Here is a 27,577-nt window from a genome sequence, read left to right on the forward strand (position 1 = left end):
AAAATGTTAAGAAAGAGAAAAGAATTTGCCTTTCTGGTGGATGAGCTTAAGAAACATCAGATATATTTTAGATGGGAGGTTCCAGCAGGTTTAACACTGAATTATAAAGGAAAAAGTATTTTCTCAATACAATTTGTAAAGCACGAGATTTTTATACTAATGTATTAAAGATTGGGAATTCTTTGTTAACAGATGTTAAGTTGAATGGTGAATAGATGGTTGAAAATGTGTAAGATAGAAGAAGGGGAAGGAGAATGTTTAACTTTATTAAATATGATTATGGTTAATTTTTGTAAATGACTTATTGTGGATATAAATGTGTAATTTTAGGGGTACTATATGATATATTAAAGGTATAAAGGAATAGGAAGATGGAATATTGTTTAATTTTGGAGGATAGATAGTAAAATTTAGGAACTTGGATTAAATATTATATTTAAGAGATGGATGTAATGTTAATTAGAATGTAATTGTTATAATAGATATATTGTGGATGATATAGGTGTAATTTTAACAATGTTATTTGACATAAGTAAGGTAAAGTGAAGATTTTAATTATTACAATTGACACTTTGGATATTTGTAATATTATTTGTTGTATATATAAATGTTAAAGATGTGAAAAGATGGACTATTGCTTACCCTGAAGGTTGGACAGAAAAATTAAAGAAACTAAGTCGGAAATATGAACTATTTTTGAGAGATTGCTAAGGAAGAAAGACATTTTAGAAGAAACCTTGGTGAATATTGGAAGATGGAATGTTGTTTTGATATTGATTGATGAAGGTTGGATATTAAAACTACGTACTTTATTCAAGAATAAACACTAACTCAATTGGAAACTTTGGAGAATTCTAGGAGTGGAATGGTCTGATATATAATGGAGTGGAAGAAAAGTATCTTCTTTGTCTTTGGAAGGAGTGGAGGTTTTAAGGAACGACTATGGATTATGATTTGTGCTAGATTTTAATTTTGTTGTTAGTTTTATACCCTGTACTCGGTTCTCGGAAGTCCTGGGGGGTGGGGGGAGGAAGGGGAAGGGAGGGGGAGGGGGTAGAAAATGGATTGATAGTTAATGTACAAAGATGATTGAAGATGTATAATTAATGTAAGATCGGACCTGCCTGGTTACTACTTTAGAATGTAGGGAAAGAAGGAGTAGAAGAGAGAAGGAGAAAAGAGAAGAGGAGGAGGAGGAAAGGAAGGAAGGAAGAGGGGAAGAGGGAGAAGAAAGGAATAGGGAGGAAAGAGGAGAGGATGTAGATAAGAGAGGGGGAGGATGGTTATGGAAAGTAGAAGAAGGTAAAGAAGGAGAGTAAAAGGAAAAGGAAGGGGGTGGTGACCAGGCAGATCCGATTAATTGTATATGAGGGTACATTAAATATGTTATTGGATATGTTATTGGATAAGAATGTCAAAATAAAACTTTTTTAAAACAAAAAATAACAGCAAACAAGCAAAATTTTTAAAAAGCCATGTAACATTAACAAATATACAATAGTTAAATATACAAATATACAATATATAAAAATGGCAATGTTAAATCGAGTTGAGCAGAGTGAACGATGTATGTAGATAATTAAGTCTCACTAAGTGCAAACTGGGTTGATACATCACATCTACTTGGTGCTTTCTGGTTGGTTTGGATTCCTCTTTGAAATGGTTTGGAGACTTTTTTAATCAACAGCTTATTATGGAGTTCTTGGTACTCTTGTAGCTCAATCGTTTCCTTGTGTTCAATTCATTACCCAACTAGGTGACATCATCAGTACACCCTAATGATCTTATCTACAAATAGTCCTTGACTTACGACCAGAACTTGCTTCTGAGTTGTGGGTGCTCCATCACTGGAGGTTTTTAAGAAGAGATTGGACAGCCATTTGTTCAGAAGAGGTCTTGTACTTGAGCAGAGTTTGGCTAGAAGGCCTCCAAAGTCCCTTTCAACTCTGTTATTCCATAATTCTGTATAACTGAGACCAGAATTTCCTTTGCTAAGCAAGATGGTTGTTAGTCAGCCATGCCCGATTTTACAATCCATTTTCCCATAGTCGTTAAGTGAATTCCTGCAATTTTTAAGTGAACCATGCAGTCGTTAAGCAAATCCAACTTTTTGTGTTACTTTCTGGAAGCCATCTGTCGTGTCCCCCTCCCACTCCGACGACCGGGTCTAGGAAGTCTGTATCAAGCGTGGCCACGAAGCCTCTGCAGCTTTGCCAAATTCCTTTCAGATTTCTCAGGGCAGGCAGGAATCCAAGTTGTGACATCAGCAAACCAGATGAGACTTTGCTTGACTCAAAGTTGCTTGACTCAAGCTGATCCTTTATATAGGCTGTGGGGTGTGGCTCCATGACTCAGCACTTATCCAGGCCTGCCTCTCCCTTCCTTCTGCTGACGTCACCTCTCAGATCTCCGTAAGCGGGGATCCTCCCACTGTGGGTTCTCTTCCTCTGGATCTGCTGCCGGTAATTCCAGCACGTGGCTGGCTCCCTGCTCACACGCTGTAGGAGTGAGGTTTGTTTGTTCATTCCTGACATTCTGTCTGGGCATGGTGCCAGGCCGTTCCTCTTCATTATCAGACTCTGAATCTGATAGCAGGCCCGGGAGGAGGCGGGAGGGGCCCGGCTGAGGAGAGGAGGGAGGACGAGGCACAACACCATCTGAGAAGGTGGTAAATGATGATCACATAACCCTGAGAAGTTGCAACATTTCTAAATAGTTGGCAATTGCCCAAATTTGGATTACATGACCATGGAAATGCTGCCACAGCCGTAAGTGTGAGGACTGGTCATAAGTCCTCACACTTTTTTCAGTTGTAGCTTTGAATGGTCACTAAACAAGTCATTGTAAGTTAAAGACTACCTATATTTGGGCAATGAAGCATCAGTAAGGAATCAGCCAAGCTCCGAGAGCATTAAGAATTCCATAGTTTAACCTTGAGCTACACATATTCTCTTCTATTGAAACTAATTATTTGTAAGGTCTTGCCTCTCCAATCTTCCCAAGAAAGCAGGATGCCTGAAACTGCTGTGGTTCCAAAAGGAGCTTTAATTGGAAGGTTTGTGATAACAAGAGATCTAGGCAAGAACTGAAGCTTCTCATTTAAAACCAGCTATTTAAAGCAATGCTAACCAAACCCCTCCCACATCATTGCAGGAAAACGGAACAGAACTTCATATACTGACCACCATTCCTCCCCCACTTCCTCCCACCAAAATGCCAGCATCCCTGTAGAAATATTTTGGACATGACATACCACCCGCCCTAGAAAAACAGGAAGCCCACCTGAAAGAAAACAAAAGAGGGAAGGGGAGACAAAGGAAACAAAACCAACGAGGGTACAATTAATGAAATATATGTACCAATTTAGGAGCATGCACATGTTTTTTGTGAACCCAAGTTCTGACATTATTATTATATAGTCATGAAGAAAAGAATGGTAATTAATCAGAGGGAAGGGAAAAGTAATGGGTTTCTGAACATAAAATCATAGTTAAGAGGTAAAATTGAGAAATTTTGGATGGAGTGTCTCTTTTTCATGGTTCTTTTGAAACAACTTTCAGAGCTGAAGATACAATAATGACATTTATTGTGTTACAGTTTCCATGCTGTCACTTCAACAAGCAAAATGCTTGTTAAGGGATTAAGGTCAATGATTCAAGTCTCACACATTCTGATACTGTCAAAGCTGACAAAAGTCAACAGCTGTTGGGCAGGAAGGTAGGTGATATACATGAACATATCTCAACAGCTATTGCCTTCACATCTTTCACTTGAAGCCAAAGCGTCTTCTTTGCTATGTCACAAATACGCCTCAAAGGTGCCTTTTGAAAAGGCAACTGGACTTTTTTTTTGTTTTTGTTTTTCCTTCTTGAAGACGTTTCGCTTCTCATCCAAGAAGCTTCTTCAGTTCTGGTTGAATGGTGGAGAATGGAAGGATTTATATTCCTTGCAGCCATGTGGTTGCTAGCACAAAACAACCACTTCACAGATGCATGGCACAACATAAAAGAACAGACCCATCAGGAAAAAGATTCAGCAGTCCATCTGCATTTAAAAGAGAAAGGCCACTCTTTTGAAGATAGCAAAGTCCATATTCTGGACAGAGAGGACTGCTGATTTGAAAGAGGGATCAAAGAGACCATCTACATAAAGATTGAACACCCCTGTCTCGACAGAGGGGGAGGGCTATGACACCACCTGTCTGTTGTTCACAACACAGTCCTTTCCGCCATTCCAAGGTTCCCCACCCATTTGCGCTATTCCGGTGACCCTGAGGGCACCAATAGTCCTCTAAGTGGCCTCAGTGCCTCTCAGAAAGAGGGCTAACAACCAGAAGACTGCAAGGAGTATAAATCCTTCCATTCTCCACTGTTCCGTCAGAACTGAAGAAGCTTCTTGGATGAGAAGCAAAACATCTTCAAGAAAAAAAAAGGAAAGTCCAGTTGCCTTTTTGAAAAAGCAGCTTTTTGAGACAACCACAACCTGGATGACTGAGAAGCTCCATAGACATGTCACAAAGGGTTAAAACAAAGATCTTGGAAAGAAGATGATGATGGAATTTATTCTGTATATCCGTTCAATGACTTGGAACCTCTCCTTGGACCCATTTATTTAATTTTTGGGGATGGGGAGGGGAATGAAAGATAACAAACTGTTAGTTCATTACAGACCCCAGTTTCCCTCTTATATCTGAAAGCATTGCATAATTCTGACTAGCCATCTATATATGCCTGTAGACAGGGGTGGGCTTCAAAATTTTTAGCAAGGGGTTCTCTGCTCATTTGCTGGGTGGGCATGGCCATGGTGGGTGTAGCCTAGTCAGCCTCCTGCACCACAATGAGGGGGGCCGGCATTTTTGCCCTCCCCAGGCCCCGGAGGCTTTTCTTGAGCCTCTGGAAGGGTGAAAACGGCCTCCCCAGGCTCTGGAGGCCCTCTGGAGGCCTTCCCGAACTTCTGCTAGGCCTGTTTTTTGCCCTCCCCAAGCCTCTGTGTGCGCCCTGCACTTACCTGCATCCAAAATGGGCCGCGTGGGGATTCCTGGGAGGGGTTGGGGTGGGGTGGAGCCAGCCAAGAGTGGGATTTGGAGGTTCTCCAAACTGCACTGAATCTTAGCTAGAGGTTCTCCCGAAGCCCTGCGAATCCCCAGCAGCCCACCCCTGCCTGTAGATTGGTTGATCTAAAGTTCAGAGAAATATCAGGGAAGATTCTCACAGCAAGTAAAATTAATAGTAAGAAATGTTCAGATAGAAACCTCCTGCCTGGAGGTTTCAAATCTTTTCTTTATGGTGGCAAATGATTTCTCATCAATGCTTATGTTTATCTCGGAAAACACTGAAAAACTCATCACCGATGGAGCCAGAGCTAAATCATTTTGTGCCATCTGCCAGCCTGAACAAGAAGCGTGTTAGAAAAAAACATTTGCAACTCTTCCCATGCTTCCTCTCTCTCAAAATAGATTGGGTAGCCTGGGTCTGACACCTCCTATATGAATATGCTAGAATTTGCAGCAAAGCCCGCTGCAGGGAGCATTCAGGTTCCAGACAATATCAATTTAACCTTTTCCTGAATTTATCTTTCTCCATCGTATTGTTGGAAGAAATGTCCATCTGGGTTCAGTTCCAAATGGGGAGAAAGACACTGGAAACACAAAGGGTGATCGGAAAGATGGTTTAATGATGAAGCAGAACCACCAAGCAGGTGTGATTCTGGGTACCTGACCACATGGAGTGAAGAGTGAGAGGTATTTATACCCTCTCTTGAGCTTTGAACTGGAGCTTCCTGTTCCTGTGGCAAGGGCATGTATTCTATTGGTTGCAGTCAGACTCCCATGTGGAGTCATGTTTGTCTGAATCAAGTTTGGTTGAACCTTGCTGGGTGATGTAATGAAGGGGCTTGGTTGTGTCATGTGGTGAGTTCTGCTGATAGACAATCCTATTGTGTCCTGGAAGATCATGTCCTAATCCCATCACCCTGAAGTTGAGGTCTTTTGTTTTGTAGTTTGGCCCAATCTTAATGTGCACCAAATATCTGCTGGGGGTAGGGAGCTGCAGGGAACTGCTCTTTGTCTTTAAAAACATGTTTCTCTTTTTCTCATCCAAGGAAACATGATCAATTAAAAAAGAGAGAAATCTTTGCTCTGATGTCTCCCTCTCAAGCCAGCTGCAATCACTCCCAATCACTAGCCTAATCTGGCTTCAGGCATGATAAACTTTATAGGGGAGGAGTCTCCGCTTTAATGCCTCCGTCCTCAAGGCAATCGCAAGCAGTTCAGATGGCTAGCCAATATGGCTTCAGGCGCCATAAATTCAAAACGAAAATAATTTTATGATTGGGGTCGCCACATCGTGCGGAATTGTATTAAAGGGGTTGCAGCACTATAAAGATTGAGAACCACTGAACTAGAGGCACACAAATAAACGCATCAAGCTGCAGGAGCTTCAAAGGGGAATTAAGAATAACAGGCTCAGAGTCACACTTCCAAGTTTGCTTGCAACCCAGGAACGCTTGAATTGTGTTTCTACTCTTCTTGCCTTCCTGAATTAAAAGATTTCGTTTCTGGCAGCTGCTTCCATGTCTATTTTTTCTCCGCATCGGTGACTGCTTCCCAGCTGGGAACGAACCAGGGACATTTTTTCCAGTAAAGGTTTATGAAAACCATTCATTGTATGTGCCAGAGTTATTTGATCAGACTACCTCCCACCAATCTAAAATTTAGCAGCTGTTTTTCTTCCTCTCAATTTTAGGATTTAAATTGACTTCCAGGTGAACTTTTAATCCTAAATGACAGCATCAAGATGACGAGTTGTTCTGGGTGCTACAGTTAGAAAGAGCATTGGAAAAAAAAATATCTCAGATATTCTCTCATTAAAAAAATACTGCTTTCAGCCTCAAAGGAAAACAGAGAGTTGCTTCCTGCAGTGGAAGCTTTGTGATTTGTGCATAAAACAGAGGACAACTTTGAAACAACCTCAACCATACAACAGGTAGTACCACAACTGAGTCCAAAGTGAGCTAAGCGGAAACATTTGTTAAGTGAGTTTTGCCCCATTTTATGACTTTTCTTGCCAGAGTTGTTAAGTGAATCCTTGCAGTTATTAAATTAGTAACATGGTCGTTAAGTGAATCCGGCTGCCCCATTGACTTTGCTTGTCAGAAGGTCGCAAAAGGGGATCACATGACCCCGGGACACTGCAACCGTCATAAATAGGAACCAGTTATCAAGCATCCAAATTTTGATTATGTGACCATAGGAACACTACAATTTTTGTAACAGGGGTGAAATGCTCCTGGTTCGGATCGGATTGCCCAATCCAGTAGAGATGGCAGTGGGTGGTTCGGAAAACCGGTAGCAAAAATCCCTGCACCCCTGCCCCATCTGAGCTACACCACCATCAGAGGTTTGTTTTTTTAAAAAACTTTTAAAAGCATTTTTTCTTCCGCCGAAAAAATGCTTTTAAAAGTAAAAAAAAGAGCCTCTGATGATCATGCGGCTCAGCTGGGATCGCCAGAACCCTTTAAAAGCATGGTTTTTACAAGCTCTTCGACTGAAGAGGTTATAGAAAAAATGATTTTAAAAGGTTCTGGTGATCAGGCAACTCAGCTGGATCATCAGAATCATTTAAATACTTACGGATACTTACGGGACAGTCTACTGCCACCGATTGCCTCCCACCGACCCGTTCGCTCTCACAGGGAGGGACTCCTCAGGGTGCCGTCAGCTAGGCAGTGCCGGCTGGCGACGCCCAGGGGAAGGGCCTTTTCTGTGGGGGCTCCCGCCCTCTGGAATGAACTTCCCCCAGGACTTCGTCAACTTCCTGACCTTCGAACCTTTCGCCGCGAGCTTAAGACACATCTTTTCATCTGCGCAGGACTGGATTAGGATTTTAAATTTTTAATTTGGTTTTAATGGGGTTTTTTATTATTCTATTGGGGTTTTAATATTCGGCCGTATGTAATAAGTTTTTTAATTGGGGTTTTAATTTGTATTTATGTATATTTTTATTCATTTTAATCACCTCTGAGTCCTCAGATAGGGCGGTATATAAATTTGATTAAATAAATAAATAAATAAATAAAAGCATGTTTTCTACAAGCTCTTCGGCCGAAGAGGTTGTAGAAAAAATGCTTTAAAAAGTTTAAAAAACAACAACTCAGCCACGTCCACCCAGTCACATTACCCAACCACCAAGCCACGCCCACAGAACCAGTAGTAACAAATTTTACATTTCACCCCGGTTTGTAAGTGTGAAAAACAGTCATGTTATAACTCTGTATTTTTAAATCTTTTATTGTATTTTAATACAAACAATCCATCTTCCCTTAAACAGTGTGTCATCTGGATACAAATATCTTGTGCAATAACAATTAAAATTTACAGCCATATTCCTTATTTGTCTATTCCTAAACTTAATCCTGATATGCATAGCATATCTAATACTGTAACAATTCTCTTATTAGCTTATTTAATTCTATTAATATATTTTCCGTATTTCACTAATCTACTTTTATTTCTAACTTTCGTATTTATTCTCTAGCCATCGGTAAAATAGTTCCCATACAATATAATATTCAATTTGTTCCTTCTCTTTAATTGCAAGTGTTAACCTATTTATTTCTGCACATTCTAATATTTTCCTAATCACATTCTCATCCGTAGGAATCTCTTCACTTTTCCAATTTTGTGGAAATACAATCCTAGCTGCAGTTATTACATGGATAATCAAATGTACATTCTCTTTACTATAAGTTTCTGGTAAAATCTTCAACAAAAATATTTCGGGCTTCAAATCAATATGTTGTTGTGCCATTGTAACAGTCATTAAACAAACTGTTGTAAATCGAGGACTACCTATACAGGATGATGCACCGAGCCCTAAATCTGAGCAGAGTTTCTGAATTGCATTGCTTTGTTGCTGTCTAATTGGATATCAAAGCAGGTTACTTGAACGATGCTCTATTTTGCTAGTCTGCAAATAAACACAGTGTAATTATCTTACATCATATACTTCACTGGACTTGAGATTATAATTATAATCTCTTTTTTTTTTTTACCCCTCCTTTCCGTAGCTCTAAATATAGGGGGGAAAGCTGCAAAGAGAGTCAGAATGATATAAGCAATTATGATGGGATATAAAAAGCAAGGATTGAAAAACGGGGATAAAGTATAATTAGACATAAAGTGTAGCCAAGCATGTATTTACTATGTTTATTACAATGCGGGATAACAAGTCGCAGGAGATGGAAATACATTCCAGCTGTAATAAAAGTCATCAATAAATTCTACACAGCGGAGCATCTCTTAAAAGTAACTAGAGGAAAAGTTGGCTTATTTTTTTCCTCTTCCATAGGGTGCTTTTTTTGATGGAGATGTTTTTTTTTTCACATGGGTCTCATCAGTTTTCTTAAGAAAGGAGCCTTTTCAAATAATTAGAAAAAACATACATCTAGTCCTCAACGTACAACAGTAATATAGCATGCCTATTATGGTCATTAAACTGTCATTAAACAGGTTAAAATCACCTTTTTTTAAATTTGCATTTATATCCCGCCCTTCTCCGAAGACTCAGGGTGGCTTACAGTATGTCAAGGAATAGTCTTCATTCATTTGTATATTATATACAAAGTCAACTTATTGCCCCCAACAATCTGGGTCCTCATTTTACCTACCTTATAAAGGATGGAAGGCTGAGTCAACCTTGGGCCTGGTGGGGCTTGAACCTGCAGTAATTGCAAGCAGCTGCTGTTAATAACAGACTGTCTTACCAGTCTGAGCCACAGAGGCCCTTTGGGACAACCATGACTTGAATGACTGAGAATCTCCATAGAGCTTTAAGAATCTTTTAGCTATGCACTTTGAGATGAACTCCCTTTGAATGGTGTGGAAGTATGAACAGATTTCCAGAAGAACTGCAGGCTATAGGAACCCTTTGCACTACTCAGGCAACCCTGAGGATGCAGATAAACCTCCAAGTGGCCTCAATGACTCTCTAAAAAGATGCAAATAACCAGTTGTATGCAAGGAATATAAATCCTTCCATTCCCCACCATCCAAGTCCAGTCTTCTTGGATGAGAAGCAAAACATCTTCAAAGAAAAAACAAGAATATCCAGTTGTCTCTTGAAAAAATACCTTTGGGCCTCACCTTAACTGATAATATGGGGGAGGGGGTGTTGCTCAATATAATGTGCTAGCGGAACACGAATGGGTTAGCAAGTTGTGTCACCAGTGGTTGGATTCAAATAATTTAACAACCAGTTCTCTGTCCTAATGATTTCTTCCGACAGCCAGTTCACCAAACTGCTCAGAAAGTCAACAACTGGTTCTCCCGAAGTGGTGCGAACCGGCTGAATCCCACCACTGTGTGTCACCCTAAATTCTGTGTGATCTAGGTCTCAGATTTTGAATCTAAGGACAGTTCTCCACCTAAACATGAGTAGACTTCCCCTGCAGCATTGACAGCTGACCATGTGAAGGTTAAAGAGAGGTTCTGGGTGCTCTCTGACGCTCTCTGACGCCCCTGCGCTTGGACGTGTGACCCAGTAGTGGGTTTCTCAAAACCCAGTGCTATCAGTTCACTAACAGTAGTGTACAGTCATGTGCACCAGCTTTGCAAGCGCACAGAGCTTCTGCACATGTGTAGAAACTTCTGCGCATGGGCAGATCGTTTTTTATGATGTCTGGGAGGTTGGATGGAGCCTCCCGCCACCGCCATCTACCAGTTCGCCCAAAATGGGGCGATCCAGGAGCAACCCATCACTGGCGTGACCCCACCACATGAGGCCCACCCCCACACATGCATGTGCATCTCCTGCATGCGCCCCATCCCTGCGCATGCATGCACATCTCCCACATGCTCCCTGCCCATGTGCAGCAGAGACCCAAAAACCAGCTGGCCAGCAGGAGGTGCGTGTATATGCACAGTAGAGCTGAGCTGGGGTGACAGCTGGTGTGCCCACAGAGAGGGCTCTATGTGCCACCTGTGGCACACATGTCATAGATTTGCCATCACAGCACTAGAAAGAATGCAGAGAAGACCAACAAAGATGATTAGGGGTCTGGAGGCTAAATCACACGATGAACGGCTAAGGGAACTAGATATATTTAGCCTAATGAAGAGAAGACTCAGAGGAGACATAATAGCAATCTTCTAAGACTTGAAGGGCTGTCATAGGGAAGAAGGGATCAACATGGGTTTGTCAAAAACAGATCATGCCAGACTAATCTTATTGCATTCTTTGACAAAGTGACAAAATTAATGGACCAAAGGAATGCTGTCGATATAATTTACTTGGACTTCAGTAAAGCATTTGATAAAGTAGACCATAACCTACTACTAGATAAAGTAGAAAAATGTGGGTTTGACAGCACCACCACCAGATGGATTCGTAACTGGCTGACCAGCTGCACTCAACATGTAGTCCTCAATGGAACTACATCCACATGGAGGGAAGTATCCAGTGGAGTACCCCAAGGCTCTGTTTTAGGCCCAGTACTCTTCAACATCTTCATCAATGACTAAGACGAGGGGATAGATGCGGAACTCATCAAATTTGCAGATGACACCAAGCTGGCAGGAATAGCCAACACTCCAGAAGATAGGCTCAAGATACAGAAAGATCTTGACAGACTTGAACATTGGGCACTATCTAACAAAATGAAATTCAACAGTGAAAAAAGGTTCTATATTTAGGCCAAGAAAACAAAATGCCCAGGTACCGGATATGTGGTACCTTGCTCAATAGTAGTAACTGTGAGAGGGATCTTGGAGTCCTAGTGGACAACCATTTAGATATGAGTCAGCAGTGTGCAGCAGCTGCCAAAAAACCCAACATAGTTCTGGGCTGCATAAACAGTGGGATAGAATCAAGATCACGTAAAGTGTTAATACCACTTTATAATGCCTTGGTAAGGCCACACTTGGAATACTGCATTCAGTTTTGGTCGCCGCGATGTAAAAAAGATGCTGAGACTCTAGAAAGAGTGCAGAGAAGAGCAACAAAGATGATTAGGGGAGGCTAAAACATATGAAGAACGATTGCAGGAACTGGGTATGTCTAGTTTAATGAAAAGAAGGTCTAGGGGAGACATGATAGCAGTGTTCCAATATCTCAGGGTTGCCACAAAGAAGAGGGAGTCAAATTATTCTCCAAAGCACCTAAGGGTAGAACAAGAAGTAATGGGTGGAAACTAATCAAGGAGAGAAGCAACCTAGAACTAAGGAGAAATTTCCTGACAGTTAGAACAATTAATCAGTGGAACAACTTGCCTGCAGAAGTTGTAAATGCTCCAATACTGGAAATTTTTAAGAAAATGTTGGATAGCCATTTGTCTGAAATGGCCTAGGGTTTCCTGCCTGGGCAGGGGGTTGGACTAGAAGACCTCCAAGGTCTCTTCCAACTCTGATATTATTATTATTATTATTATTATTATTATTATTATTATTATTATTATTATTATTATTATTATTTGTTTACATTTATACCCCGCCCTTCTCCGAAGACTCAGGGCGGCTTACAGTGTATAAGGCAATAGTCTCATTCTATTTGTATATTTTTACAAAGTCAACTTATTATTATTATTATTACTATTATCCATAGCACCTGAAGGCAGGGCAGGAAACAATGGGTGGACGTTGGTCAGCGGGAGATCCAACCTGGAACTAAGGAGGAATTTCCTGACAGTGAGAACAATTAAACAACGGAACAGCCTGCCTCCCAGCTTCGTGGGTTCTTCATCACTGGAGGTTTTCAAGAAAAGATTAGACAATCATTTATTCCAGGATGTTATAACTCCTACCTTAGTTTTGGACAGATTGGCTGGGTTTATGCAATAATACGGTAACCCCTAAATATTTTTGCATTTACTATCCCGCTGCTATAGCTTCCGTGATGGGAGCCAATTATCAACCTCTTTTGCTGTTGACAGTAATTATAACAACTAATTCCGCTTGCAGAATTATCATAAGTGGGATGTTGCCTTTACCATCTGCATTGGGCATATTTTCATCCACACAACTCTATTAAGTGGATCGAAGCACCATTTTTAATTGTTGCCTGGACCCATCCTTAGCCCACCTAACCTTGAAAAAGGCAAGGCAAACCCTGGCAGGAGAAAATGTTATGCTTAAAAACCCCTAATGAGATACCGGGCTCAGCCAAGACTTTAGAGCTGACATTCCAAACGTATTAAATGCTTTTTGCTAAGTTTTCTTTTTGAAGCATGAGTAGGAATTAGATGAGTTTAATATTATCGTATTAAATCAAGGGTATGGGGACATGGAATCTGCCTGCTTTTTATAACAGCAGAATTGAATGAATACAAATTAGAGGAGAAAAAGCACATACACAAGTTATTTTAAATTGACATCTTGTGTTCATATCCATCGCCCCCCGGCAAACCAACGAGTTCCCTAATTGCCTGTTTTGCAGATAGCTTAGATTTCAGTTCCCCCAATTCTTAGGTACCTTGGAAGATTACTTTAGCAAATCCAATCAATGTCACCCACAGTTCTGGGGAATGCATAATAACAGGGAGTTGAATTATAAATACCGCCAATAATTTCTTTCTTTGCACATTTGTTGGGCATCAATTCCACTAATTGCCAGTTATTTATTGATCTATCTATCAAAATGTTTAAACTTCCCAATAACTAAAGTTTTCTTGGTAGTTTGCAGTGAGATACGGAAACAAATCAAATATATAGAAACACAAAATAAAAATAACCACATAAAGGAGGCTGCTGTAAGTCATTCAAAACTTACAAAGGACATGAATAAAAATGCAATTAACTGCAATTAAGAGCCAGCTTTAAAAAAGTGAGGCACAGAACATTCTCTACCTGATACTAAAATAATGCTAGCATGGGCTCCATTGAGTCTGTCTGGGAAAGGAATTCTCTATATGTGGTACCATCATAGAAATAGCTCTTTTAAAAGGAGAAAGGTTGTAGCTCAGGATTGAAATGAGGGGTCTTCTGAGCTTCTTGCTCCCAGAAGCACGAAGCTGAAGCCTGAAGATATATATATCAGCCTTTCCTGCTGAATCTGAGTAATCGGCAGTTCACAGCTAGAAAGGCATTTAATGAAAGTTTTGGACAGATTGGCTGGGTTTATGCAATGATACGCTAACCCCTAAATATTTTTGCATTTACTATCCCGCTGCTATAGCTTCCGTGATGGGAACCAATTACCAACCTCTTTTGCTGTTGACAGTAATTATAACAACTAATTCCGCTTGCAGAATTATCGTAAGTGGGATGTTGCCTTTACCATCTGCATTGGGCATATTTTCATCCACACATCTCTATTAAGTGGATCGAAGCACCATTTTTAATTGTTGCCTGAACCCATCCTTAGCCCACCTAACCTTGAAAAAGGCAAGGCAAACCCTGGCAGGAGAAAATGTCATGCTTAAAAACCCCTAATGAGATACCGGGCTCAGCCAAGACTTTAGAGCTGACGTTCCAAACGTATTAAATGCTTTTTGCTAAGTTTTCTTTTTGAAGCATGAGTAGGAATTAGATGAGTTTAATATTATCGTATTAAATCAAGGGTATGGGGACATGGAATCTGCCTGCTTTTTATAACAGCAGAATTGAATGAATACAAATTAGAGGAGAAAAAGCACATACACAAGTTATTTTAAATTGACATCTTGCGTTCATATCCACCGCCCCCCGGCAAACCAACGAGTTCCCTAATTGCCTGTTTTGCAGATAGCTTAGATTTCAGTTCCCCCAATTCTTAGGTACCTTGGAAGATTACTTTAGCAAATCCAATCAATGTCACCCACAGTTCTGGGGAATGCATAATAACAGGGAGTTGAATTATAAATACCGCCAATAATTTCTTTCTTTGCACATTTGTTGGGCATCAATTCCACTAATTGCCAGTTATTTATTGATCTATCTATCAAAATGTTTAAACTTCCCAATAACTAAAGTTTTCTTGGTAGTTTGCAGTGAGATACGGAAACAAATCAAATATATAGAAACACAAAATAAAAATAACCACATAAAGGAGGCTGCTGTAAGTCATTCAAAACTTACAAAGGACATGAATAAAAATGCAATTAACTGCAATTAAGAGCCAGCTTTAAAAAAGTGAGGCACAGAACACTCTCTACCTGATACTAAAATAAAGCTAGCATGGGCTCCATTGAGTCTGTCTGGGAAAGGAATTCTCTATATGTGGTACCATCATAGAAATAGCTCTTTTAAAAGGAGAAAGGTTGTAGCTCAGGATTGAAATGAGGGGTCTTCTGAGCTTTTCTTGCAAACATCCTTACTAGCACTGGTGATGTTGCCTAGTTAGAGTAATAAAACATCTGCAAGAAAACAAGCAAGCTCAGAGATCACCAGAGACGCCTCAAAAAACTCTTTTACTTTTAAGGGCCTACTTCTAAAGCTATCACCAAGCTAAAAAAAGTGACTTATCACTACATTTCACACTTACAATCGTTGCAACATTTGTGCTATCCTGCTCACCAGGGGAGTTATTCACTTATTTTCCCTACCGGTTTGCAAATGTGAGCGTGCGAGAGCCCCCGTCCACGCATGCGCCCGACCTTCTGCACATGTGCTTTGCTGGCATGTGTGCCTTCCGCACGTACACCCAGCCTCAATAATGTGCCTAAATAGGATGGCATAGGGCCAGGGTGGGTGGGCGGGTGGGCGGACCCACCCGCGATTTCTACTACCGGTTCGAACGAACCGGTCTGAACTGGCTGAATACAACCTCAGCTGCTCACACACACCACGGGTGTAAGGAGTCTTTATTAAGGCTTGTGAGCCTGAATTCCAGCAATTCCCTGTTCTGGCACCAGCTCAACCCCCACGAGTTCCATAGGCTACTAAAATGAAGCCAACACTAGTGCTCAAGGAAAAGGCAAGTCCAGTCCATTAGGCAAAAGCAAGAAAAAAGCAAGTCCACAAGACAAAAGAAATCCAAGGGCAAAGGCAACAGTAGAAGAGACACAATCCGAAGTTCAAGGCAAGAACACACAGCAAGGAAACAAACGCATTGTTCCCAGCATTGCCTCCATCTGTCTGCTGTGCTAAATAGCCAGCTTCTGGTGCAGCCCATCAGGAGGGACGAGGCTGCCTCTTCGCGAGTAGTCGGGTTGATCTTCCTTTGCTGCTTCTATCTTTTCTCTGCCCTACATGTTCTCGGATCAGGTGCAGAAGGCAGTTCCTCTTCCTGCAGCCATTCAGTTAGAAACATGCTTTGTTAACTGAATCCGGCTTCCCCATCGAATTTGCTTGTCGGAACATCGCAAAAAGTGATCATATGACTGCAGGATATCACAACTGTCATAAATATGAGACAGTTGTCCAGCATCCAAGGTTTGGTCATGCAACCATGGCAGGTGTGGGAGTTACAGCCAGTGGCTGGGCCCGCCACCCTCCCTGGTGCTATCCCATCTTATACAATCACCATGTTTTTGACACAGCACACATGTGCACAAGGTACGTGCGTGAGCGAAGCTATCCCATCCTATATAATCACCCGCGATCTTCACTACCGGTTTGCTTGAATACCACCACTGACTGTATCACATCCAATCCTTTCCAAAGTTTGCTCAGCAAGTCAGTGTTTTCCTCCAAGAGAATTTGTTTGATAGGGACATCATGGGGACACCATGGTCATATTGTATTCATGACCTCCATTTCTATATACAAATATTGGAGCCATTAAAAAGAAAGATGGCCCAGAGTGACAAGATTTATCACCAGGGTTCACTTGCTGTCATAAAGAATGTCCTCTATTAATGACAACAGCTGTTGACTTAATAACCCAAGGAAAGAGCATTACAAACAGATGGGAAAGAATTGCAGGAGTGTTAAAGCATATGGGAGAAGCATGCTGAAATCCATCAGCCTCCCCGGAGCAGTTAAGAATCTTAATATCATCACTGACAGATTGGTATTAGTAAATTTATTCTCAGTTTCATTCGAAGTATTTCTATTGTTGAAAGCAGTCAACGAGGGAAGGGAAGAAATTTATTTTTTCTCGTAATCTGGTAAAATTTAGGAAGACTTAAACTGTTGGCCGTTCTCGTGAGTAGGAAATCCGTAGTGAGTTACAGAGAACAATTAGAAATAAAGAAACAATTAGAAAGCATTTCACCGAGGCAGCCTTCGTCAGCGCCATCTTGGATAACCAATATATTGATATATTGACCATCAATTGTGTTGTAAATGTTGTACCTTGATGAAGGTATCTTTTCTTTTATGTACACTGAGAGCATATGCACCAAGACAAATTCCTTGTGTGTCCAATCACACTTGGCCAATAAAATTCTATTCTATTCTATTCTATTCTATTCTATTCTATTCTATTCTATTGGCCGTTCAAGATAGATCAGATTAAGAATCCAATGTCATGTAGGTCACTACTGCCACTTTTTATTTATTTATTTATTTTGTCACACAATATATATAAGCGTAAGCATGAAATAACTATACAATATATAAGCATATATATAAGTATGTGATGACTATAATTGGATATTTATTTATTTATTTATTTATTTATTTATTTAATCATATTTATATACCGCCCTATCTCCCGAAGGACTCAGGGCGGTTTACAGGCACATTAAAAACACATAAATACAGTATAAAAACTATTAAAAAACTTATTCAAAAAGTCCGTTAATTAAAACATACAAATAAAACCCAATTAAAACCCATAAATTTAAAATCTAGCTCAGTCCTGCACAATTAAATAAGTATGTTTTAAGCCCGCGGCGGAAGGTCCGAAGGTCCGGAAGCTGACGGAGTCCAGGGGGTAGTTCGTTCCAAAGGGTGGGAGCCCCCACAGAGAAGGCCCTTCCTGGGCGTGCCAGACGACATTGCCTCGCTGACGGCACCCTGAGGAGACCCTCTCTGTAGGCGCCCGGGTCGGTGAGAGGTATTCGGTAGCAGTAGGCGGTCCGTAAATAACCCGCCCAATGCCATGGGCGCTTTAAAGGTGGTCACCAAAACCTTGAAGCGCACCGGAAGGCCACAGGCAGCCAGTGCAGTCTGCGAGGATGGGTGTTATCACGGGAGCCACGAGGGCTCCATCTACCACCAGCGCAGCCGCATTCTGGACTAACTGTAGCCTCCGGATGCCCTTCAAGGGGAGCCCCATGTAGAGAGCATTGCAGTAATCCAGGCAAGACGTCACGAGTGCGTGAGTGACCGTGCATAGGGCATCCCGGTCCAGAAAGGGGCGCAACTGGCGTACCAGGCGAACCTGGTAGAACGCTCTCCTGGAGACGGCCGTCAGATGATCTTCTAGAGACAGCCGTTCGTCCAGGAGGACGCCTAAGTTGCGAACCCTCTCCATCGGGGCCAATGACTCGCCACCGATGGTCAGCCGCGGATTTAGCTGACTGTACCGGGATGCCGGCATCCACAGCCACTCTGTCTTGGCGGGATTGAGCTTGAGCCTGTTTCTCCCCATCCAGACCCGTACGGCCTCCAGACACCAGGACAGCACTTCGATAGCTTCGTTGAGGTGGTCCGGTGTAGAAAAGTACAGCTGGGTGTCATCCGCATACAGCTGGTACTTCAATATAACGAAAGGAAACAATAGGACAGGAACGGTAGGCACGTTTGTGCTCTTATAGACCTCTTAGGAATGGGGTGAGGTCAATAGTAGATAGTTTTTGGTTGAAGCTTTGGGGATTTTGGGAAGAGACCAGAGTCAGGTAGCGTATTCCAAGCATTAACAACTCTCTTACTGAAGTCATATTTTCTGCAATCAAGATTGGAGCGGTTCACATTAAGCTTAAATCTATTGTGTGCTCGTGTATTGTTGCAATTGAAGCTGTAGTAGTCTTTGACAGGAAGGACATTGTAATAGATGATTCTATGAGTTAAACTCAAGTCATGTCAATTGTAAAATTACAACTACAATTATAATTAAATTATAATTACAATTGTAAAATTACAGCATATCCAAGCTAAGTAACCTGCCCTAGTTTTGATTCAATGGAAGCTCCCTTCATTTTCTTTTCTTAGGAAAAAAAAAAGTAGTAGTAGTGGAACAAGCCTTCTTTCTTTTGACAAATGACTCCCTGTCATTTTCTTCTCCATAATCTCTCTCTTCTTTTTTTTATCAGATGTAGGCCCAAATCTACTAATGGACGCAGGGAAGGCTGACAGCCAAACTTACAAGAGCATACTTTATACCCAATATGTGATAATGAGTGGAATAATGAATGGATTCCCAGTTTCTGTCAGACATACACACAAACTTAGAACAATGCAACCTGCACAAAGCAAAAACTAACATAATTGGCCATGAGCCTTGATTAATGACTCCAAGGCAATAACTTTTCATGTTATTGACATTTTTTTTTCCAGCAGCTATCTTTTTTTTTTTTTTTACATTCCTTAATTACAACAGAAGGAAGGGAGACATCTTTGAATTATAGATCCTGAGATGGATTGTAAGGAGAACAATAATCTGTCTTGGCGTAAATAAAGGCTGGCTTCTTTTCTGCAACACTGATCATCAAGCAGAAGCTAAGAAGAGGTGAGTCTATTTGGGAAGGGGATAAAAGAAGGGGAAGATGGCCTGAATTAAAAAGTGTAAAAGGCTGCGGGAAGCCACTCACCCCCCCCCCCATCGTAGAAGAATGAAATATTTTGAGAAATATTTTTAAAAAGCAGGATAAAATATTTCCCCTAAAAGAGAAATAAAAATCTTAAGGGAGACAGAAACTCAGAGCCCCAGCTCCCAGCTTCCAGCAGTTATTTTGTGCCCATTGAAAACAGAAGATTTTCAGCACTAGGATGATGGGATTAAGACATGACCCTTCAGGGCATAATGGGATTAACCCACTACCATCTAGCACAGAGGTCTCCAACCTTGGTCCCTTTAAGACTTGTGGACTTTAACTCCCAGAGTTCCTCAGCCAGCTTTGCTGCCTGAGGGACTCTGGGAATTGAAGTCCAAAGTCTTAAAGGGACCAAGGTTGGAGACCCCTGATCTAGCAGCAGAGCTCACTACATTGCACAATCAGGGCTTCAGATCCTTTAGCAATGGGTTTGCTGCCCTGTTGCTGGGTGGGCTGCCTGCACCATGGTGTGTGTGTGTGTGTGTGTGTGTGTGTGTGTGTGTGTGTGTGTGTGTGTGTGTGTTTTCACCCGTGGTGAAGGGGACGTGGTAGCTCAGGCTGTTAGAAGCCTGTTATTAGAACACAGCAGTCTGCAATTACTGCAGGTTCAAGCCCGGCCCAAGGTTGACTCAGCCTTCCATCCTTTATAAGGTAGGTAAAATGAGGACCCAGATTGTTGGGGGGGCAATAAGTTGACTTTGTAAATATACAAATAGAATGAGACTATTGCCTTATACACTGTAAGCCTCCCTGAGTCTTCGGAGAAGGGCGGGATATAAATGTAAAAAACAAAAACAAAAACCCTCCCCAGGCTCCAGAGACGGCAAAAACTGCTTCCCCCGGGGTCCAGAGACCCTCCAGAGGCCGGAAACAGGCCCGTTTCTGGACTTCCAGGAGGCCCATTTTTCATCCTCCGCAGGCTGTGGAGACTTTCCTCGAGCCTCCAGGAGGGCGAAAACAGCTTCCCCTGAGGTCTGGAGGTCCTCCACAGGCTGAAAACGGTCCTGTTTTTGGATTTCCGGGACCTCCAGTAGGCCCGGTTTTTTTGCCCTCCCAGACCCTCCATGCGGCCCCTACACTTACCTGGAATGATGAACGGGCCATGTGGAGACTCCTTGGAGGGGCGGGGTGGGGTGGGGTGGGCATGGGCAGCCAGGGGTGGTATTTGGGGGTTTGCTTAACCCCGGCGATGCTTGGCTAGAGGATTGCCCAAACCCTGCCGAATCCCCAAGAGCCCACCTCTGTGTACAATCTCCTAAGGACATTGCATCACACTCCAAACTTCAACCAAACCTAGCTCAGACAACCTATAGAGCCAGCTATGACCTCTCCATAACCCCTACATGGCATCGTTGGAGTCTGACAACAGCCAACAGAATACATGTTCTTGCACAGGAACAGGAAGCTCAAGGAAAGGTATAAAACCCCCTCACTCTCAGCTCCATGTGAGTTCATCAATAAACCCTCTTTCCAATCAGCCTCCAGCCTCCATTTTGTCTCCAGTGCCTTTCTCCTGGCTTGGGACTGAACCAGATGGATATTTCTTCCAACAGGGCTATCTTTGGAAGACCCACTAATTGTTACTACAGACAGATGAAAATTGTGAGCTTCTATCTGAACAGTTACCAGAATTGAAGGCCATGCTGATGGCATCGAAGTAATTTATAGCTTTCAAATTTCTTGAACATCTGATAGATCCATGTTTACATCCATCTTCTATGAAGCTGAATAGGGATTGCATATAAAATTGAAAGTGTGGGAAGCCCCCCACCCCAAGAAGAATGAAGTATTTTGGGGTATATTAAAAGAGACAGAATATTATATTTCCCCAAAGGAGAAAAGGAGAAACATGTTCTCAGAGGCAGAAAGCAGCCCCCAGTCTTTCTTAATAGCCCACAGCAGATGCCAGCACTTAAGGAGAATAAGGAGCTCATTGAAAGAGGAAGCCAAGTATCTCGATGACTCCATTCATAAGCAAAGCAAATCCAGAAGTCCATTCGAGACAGGATATTTCGAAACCGCTTACAGCAAAGTTTGGCAGGTAAAAAACGCCAAGTAATAGGATTATGACAAGCAGCCCCTCACCCAAAATCCATCACAGGACATAAGCCATCAGCCACAATGGGATTTGCCCAACATCCTCTTTAGAAATACAAAGCCTATACTGCACAAATCCCAAACTTCGGGGGGGGAAAAAAGACCACACAAAACCATATAAGAACCCTGGCTCTCATTCAGTTAGTTGTTCAGCTGACCCAGAACTGCACATTGACTTTGTGTGTGATTCTGCTCATCAATAAACTTCCTTTCCAATCAGCCTCCATGTTGTTTCCAGTGTTTTTTTTTCCCAGCTTGGAACTGAACCAGATTGATTTTCCTTCCAACAAAAGGGTCTTGACAATGTTGGTTTATATCTTCTTATATAGATTACGTATAAGATTGAAAGGATCTTGACCATGTTCGTTTATTTCTTCATCAGAGCATGCCAGTAACTTGAATACAAGGAAGGGCTGAAATGACTTAGTTCTCACTATATTGGATTTTAGGGACTGTGGTGGCTCAGTGGCTAAGTTGCTGACCTTGTCGATCGAAAGGTGAATCCCTTTTGAATCCTTAGTGCTGCGTAACGGTGTGAGCTCCTGTTACTTGTCCCAGCTTCTGCCAACCTAGCAGTTCGAAAGCAGGTAAAAAATGCAAGTAGAAAAAATAAGGACCACCTTTGGTGGGAAGATAACAGCATTCCGTGCACCTTTGGCATTTAGTCATGCCGGCCACATGACCACAGAGACATCTTCGGGTAGCGCTGGCTCTCCGGCTTTGAAACAAAGATAAGCACCACCCCCTAGAGTCGGGAACGACTAGCACATGTGCAAGGGGAACTTTTACCTTTACCTATACTGGATTTTAAACTGACACCAATAAAAGACAATATTTGTTGAACTGTGGGGCTCTTGATTTTTTTTTTTTTTGTTTACATTTATATCCCGCCCTTCTCCGAAGACTCAGGGCGGCTTACAGTGTGTAAGGCAATAGTCTCATTCTATTTGTATATTTACAAAGTTAACTTATTGCCCCCCCAACAATCTGGGTCCTCATTTTACCTACCTTATAAAGGATGGAAGGCTGAGTCAACCTTGGACCTGGTGGGACTAGAACCTGCAGTAATTGCAGGCAGCTGTGTTTTAATAACAGGCTTCTTACAGCCTGAGCCACACCGCAGCCCTATGTTGATGTTCTCTGGCCTTGGTTATTTACTTGCAGACACTTCATTACCAAACCAGGTAACATCATCAGTACTAGCTTGCATCCTACATTGGTGGGGAGGGCATGTTTTCATAGGCATTCATACAGAAAAAATAATTGTTCCTTGCCTGCATGCAAATTTACCCCATTTGCAAGCTTTTGAAGCATTTGACACCCATAATTAAGGTTTGTAAAAGAAAGTTTATGTGGTACTAATAGAAGAGATTATTTGTAGCTCAGGACTGAACTGTGGGGTCTGAGCACTGATGTCGTTACCTAGCTGGGTAATGAAATGTCTGCAAGAAAACAACCAAACTCAAAGAGTATTAAGGACTTCACATTTTAATCTGAGTTGGGGGAAAAAAAACTTTCTTTAGATGAATCCAGTTTGTAATAATAAATAGATCTCGACTCACAACAACAATTGAGCCAGAATTTAAGTGAAACATTTGTTAAGTGAGTTTTGCCCCATTTTACGACTTTTCTTGCCATGGTTGTCAAGTGAACTCCTGAAGTTGTTAACTCAGTAACCCAATTGTTAAGTGAATCTGGCTTCCCCATTGGCTTTCCTTGCCAGAAAGTCACAAAAGATGATCACATGACCCCGGGACTCTGCAACCGTCATAAATATGAGTCAGTTGAATTTTGATCTTGTGATGATGGGGATGCTGCAATGGTCATCAATGTGAATAATAGTCATAAGTCACTTTTGTCAGCACCTTTGTAACTTTGGTCACTAAATAAATTGTTGTAAGTTGAGGACTACCTGTAGCAGTGGTGAACAGAGGACTTCACTGCTGCTAAGGTAGCTGTTGTGGCTCCAGCCCCCACCCCACCCCCTGCCAGAGAGTGACTCAGAGGGTGAGGGGGAAGGGCCGTCAGGGCTCCCTTCTGCAGGGCCGGCTTCCTTGGCTCAGCTCCAGGAGCCAGAGGCAGGCCAGGTGAAAGAGGTGATGAGGCCTCTGTCTCCTGTATCTCCCCCCGCCCATGAAACACTTCCAGACCCAGCTGAGGACAATCAGACCTGATTAGACCCCAGGTTTCATAGACAAGAGAGGCGGGAACAACAGAAGCAGGGGTGGGGCAGGCCTAGAAAGTGCTGAGTCACAGAGCCACACCCCACAGGGTATAAAAGCAGAGGGGCTGCTATACTGCTTCGTGATGAACAAATCCAATTGCCTGGAGAGAACTTGAGCTGAAGTGCTGTTTATTCCTGGCTTCCTGGTTGACACGCCGGCATCAAGAAAGATAACAGAAAAATCTTGGCAGACGCTCGCTGGGTTGCTGCCAGAGCTGATAGCTGCTGTGGACTCAATTGCCGGCTAATTGAGTCATTTCTCGTGCCTCCCGGACTGAGGTAAGGGGGGACAGAACAGGTAGCCTTCAACTTACAACAAACTTCAGTCTGCTACTAGTTATGTGAGTCTGCTACCAAGTGCACGCTTCACGTGCGCATGTGTGCCTGAGGTATGCCCATACAACTCTAAAAAGAACATTTTGAAGCCTTCCGAGTCTGCAAAGGCAAGGGGGGAGGAATCCGCTGTGCCACGCAGTTTAGACTAGCTAGAAAGCAGGAAATCGAACGATTCTAGGTAATATAAATTGTGCATCACAGCTGATTGTTGCCCAGCTGATCGTCGGAAATACCAGTTTAGCCGAACGGGTAGCATTTTTTAATTACCGGTTCGTGCGAACCGGTCTGAACCAGTAGCATTTTACCCATGACCTGTAGGGATGAATAAATGTGTCAGTTTAGTCAGAAAATTTCTGTCCCTCTCTTTCTCTTGGCTCCAATCTATTTCTCCTTTCCTCTTCATTGTAAAGAATAATATTCAAACCCTGAGCTGCAAGCAAGGCAAATGTTCTTTCTGTGCCTCTCAGGACCCACAATATGCTGCTGCTTTTGATTCAAAACTCTGCCAACGCTTGCAAACTGTGAAAATATTCAGAGCTTCATTAAACATCTTTTAAAGTATGTAAATGCATGTTTTAATGCCTGGGAGCCCCGGCATGTTTGCAAATAAAAAATGCAATCAATCATTAATATAGAAATAAAATGATATTTTGGTCGGATGTCTCATAAACATCTTCCGTCCTCTGATCTTCATGAGCAACATTAAAAGCCTTCTGGCTCATAAGGGTGAATCTTTTATTCCTTTTCAGCTTTTTATAAAAAATTTTTTTCAGCCAGCTATCAGACTAAATGTAAACACAAGGGCTGTGTAATATTTCACAGAGGTTTCAGCAACATTTTGAGTGCAGCACTGCCAAACATTCGTAGTTAGAAAACTCTTTCCAATATTGAGTTGAAATCTGCCTTTTGGTAGCTTTAAACTTTTCTCCTATCTGTCTTGTCCTCTGGAAATTTTGTTTAATGTTGTTGTGTCTCATCCGATCTCACCACAGCCGGGGCCTTCTTATCTGCTTCCGAACATGGAGGAATGTCCTAGTATGCCTCCCGGCCCCAGCCCTGGCTCCATGCCCAGACAGGCTGAAGAGGAGGAAGTATCTCCAGCCCCCAGCTCTGGCTCCATGCCCAGGCAAATGGAGCAACTAGACCCTTCCCCCTCCTCCACAGCATGTGAGCCTGAGGGAGGTCAATTGCCAACAGCTGCAGACTGGAGTGACCCTCGCGTCAGAAGACTTGATAGACGGAGGCAACAGAAGGAAGGGAGGGGCAGGCCTGGATAAGTGCTGAGTCATGCAGCCACACCCCATGGCCTATATAAAGGATCTGCTTTCTGGCAGTCTCTGAGTCAGGCAAAGTCTAAACATATCTTGCTGAAGTCACTTTCTGGTCTCCTGCCTGCCCTGAGGACTTTGCTAGGACTTTGGCAGAGCTGCGGAGGCTCGCCTGATTCGGATTTCCCTGACCCGGCCGTCAGCGGAGGAGTGGGACATGACAAATGTATGTTCAGAGGGGAGGGGTGGGGCCAGCCAGCTTTCCTGAAGCAGCCCGAACTGGCTGAATCCCACCACTCAGCACCCTCAAAGGCAGGAAAGGTATTAAATGGCACACTTGAACATTGATTCAACAGCAGAAAAAAAGAAAAAAAGAAAGAGTTTTGAAGTATTCAAAACTTTGGTCAACTTGGACACTACTCTGTTGAGATTTTGTCTGTGTTAGCTTGACTATTGTTATGCTCCTTATTTCCTAGCACTAACATCTGAGCGGCTGTGTGTCAAAGCATGCAACTTGGCCATCCTGGCAATATAACCAAAGCCCCATCCTTTTGTCTGACATCAATTCATGTATCAAATGAACAGGGGGTATGGATCATGCTTGTAACAACCACCATATTGGTGGTTTGATCTTCAGCCAATTTGGACTAATGGTTAAGGCACCAAGCTAGAAACCAAACGTTTATGACTACTAGTCCCACTTTAGGCATGAAAGCCTGCTGGGTGATTTTGGGCCAATTAACAGGAGACTGTGAGTTCTAGTTCTGCCTTAGGTACGAAAGCCAGCTTGGTGGCTTTGGGCCAATCACCAAGAGACTGTGAGTTCTAGTCCTGCCTTAGGCACGAAGCCAGCTGGGTGATTTTGGGCCAATCAACAGGAGACTGTGAGTTCTAGTTCTGCCTTAGGCACGAAAGCCAGCTGGGTGATTTTGGGCCAATCAACAGGAGACTGTGAGTTCTAGTTCTGCCTTAGGCACGAAAGCCAGCTGGGTGATTTTGGGCCAATTAACAGGAGACTGTGAGTTCTAGTTCTGCCTTAGGCACGAAAGCCAGCTGGGTGATTTTGGGCCAATCACCAGGAGACTGTGAGTTCTAGTTCTGCCTTAGGCACGAAAGCCAGCTGGGTGATTTTGGGCCAATCAACAGGAGACTGTGAGTTCTAGTCCTGCCTTAGGCACGAAAGCCAGCTGGGTGATTTTGGGCCAATCAACAGGAGACTGTGAGTTCTAGTCCTGCCTTAGGCACGAAAGCCAGCTGGGTGATTGCACCAGGAGACTCTGAGTTCTAGTCCTGCCTTAGGCATGAAAGCCAGCTGGGTGGCTTTGGGCCAGTTTCTTTCTGTCAGCCCAACCTACTTCACAGGGTCTTTTTTGTAGAGAAAATACTAGGAGGAAAAAGTATTAGGTACGTCTGCTGCCTTGAGTTATTTATAAGAATATTAAAGGTGAGATATAAATAAATCAGTAAAAATAAAAAATGCCTATTTTGAGTCCCTACCAGCAAATGCCAAGGTTTTCTACCTAATGTCAATCTATGTGATACTCTATGGAAGCCAAAGTTGGACTTTGAAGAAGCAGGATAAGCTGAAGGACCAGATTAGGGACAGATCATCATGAAGAAAATCTATTTACCTGTTCACTAAGAGTCAAAAATAGCAATAGACTTATATACCACTTCACAGCCCTCTCTAAGCAGTTTACAGAGTCAGCACACTGACCCTAACAATCTGGGTCTTCATTTTACTGACCTCAGAAAGATAGAAATTTGAGTCAACCTTGAGCCGGTCAGGATCGAACTCTTGGCAGTGGGCAGAGTCAGCCTGCAATACCGCATTCTAACCACTGGGGCACCACAGCTCTAGTACAAAATAACTTGATGGCACATAATCAGTCAATCAATTCTGACAAGTTGTAAATATCTCTAAATTGGCTTAGATAAATACATTCTTAGAAACAGCCCTCCTGCACCTGCATAAAACAACTGTTACATTGGAGAAAACAAAACAAATCTAACTTTCCCCTGGCATGCTAATTTTCTACTT

The sequence above is a fragment of the Ahaetulla prasina genome, chromosome 1 (assembly GCF_028640845.1).
Source record: "Ahaetulla prasina isolate Xishuangbanna chromosome 1, ASM2864084v1, whole genome shotgun sequence".
In the NCBI taxonomy this organism is placed as follows: Eukaryota; Metazoa; Chordata; class Lepidosauria; order Squamata; family Colubridae; genus Ahaetulla; species Ahaetulla prasina.